Here is a 1381-nt window from a genome sequence, read left to right as displayed (position 1 = left end):
TGTTTTTTTGTTGTTGTTCTTTTTAATGATTATTTTAAAGGTATATTTTACTCAACGTTTTAGTCTTAGTTTTAGTCGTGTTGTTTTTGCATTATGAATAAATAATAAATAGTAAATAAATAGCCTTACAGATTATAATTTTTTTTTTTTTAAAGTTCAGTTTAGATTTAGAAGTAGGTAATTAATTTAATTTATTTTTTTTTCAAAAAAAGTAAATTTTCCCTGACTTTAGCATAGGTTTTAATAATTTAACACAGCTCTTTTGTTATTATAATTATTTTCTCCCTTTGTTTTAGTTTCTGTATAACAAAATATTTGAATTAAATAGTCGTTTTTTAAAATATATATATATATTTAATTTTAAAATTCAGATTAATTTTAGTTTTAGCTTTGAGTTAGTTTTTTCCTTTTTCTTTTTTTCAAAGCTATATTTTGCATATTTTACTTTCAAGGCATCTATGTGTCTCAGTCTCAGTGAAGGAGGTGTGGTCTCTGTGCCTGTCAGTCACACTAAAGGAGGCGAGGCTTCTCTAACAATCGATCTAAATCCACACTATTTTAAAAATGCCCGAATTGCTCGCAGGCTCACGCTCCACAGCTATCATTACTTGTAACTTCAAACAAAACAGAAAAAAATTTGTTTTGGAAAACTCGTTCCTTTCACGATGAGCTACCTTTAGCTAAATAATTTGCATACACGCACGTGATTGGCCGCAACAGAGGATCTGCAGCAGGAGCTGCGATGGTTCAACGGTCCGCGTTTACACCACTGAACTCGCCGAGATGCCGCCATTTCTTTGTAGACGTTTACGATAAGTACTCTGCTGTCTGCCAGTGGATCGATCTAGACAGAGAAAAAAGGGCGGTTGTTGATGGAACAGCTTTGCGTATCGCTGCGAGAACCGATGCGAGAACAGGAACGGACTCATTTCACAGACGTTCCGCAATGGCAGCGGTGAATGAAACTAGAACCCGATACAAATCTACAACGTCTCGCTCTTTAATAAACGAAAATTGTAATCGCCGTCGGATTGCTGTGGTGTAAGTGGAACTTCTCAGTGGCGTCACCACGCCAACCCGTCATCATCATCGTCGTGATTATCCTCCAATCACAGCGTGTTTTATACCTTATATCTTTTCTGTCATTTTTTTTTTGTCTGGCTCTTATTTAGCAACAGTTTAATATCTTTCTTACTCGCTGTCCTCGTTTTTGGTGCCTCAGTCAGCTGCCAGCGTCGCTAACACCCCCCCCCCCACCAAAAACCCCCCACCCCTCCCTATAACAGCCTTATGAATGGCAGCCAATCAGCAGCAGCACCCCCCCCCCCCCACCCCCACCTGCCAGCACCACCTACACCCACCCTTTGCAAACTGCATCCTT

The sequence above is a fragment of the Ictalurus furcatus genome, chromosome 20 (genome assembly GCF_023375685.1).
Source record: "Ictalurus furcatus strain D&B chromosome 20, Billie_1.0, whole genome shotgun sequence".
NCBI classification, from domain to species: domain Eukaryota; kingdom Metazoa; phylum Chordata; class Actinopteri; order Siluriformes; family Ictaluridae; genus Ictalurus; species Ictalurus furcatus.
This window is presented reverse-complemented; position numbering follows the sequence as displayed.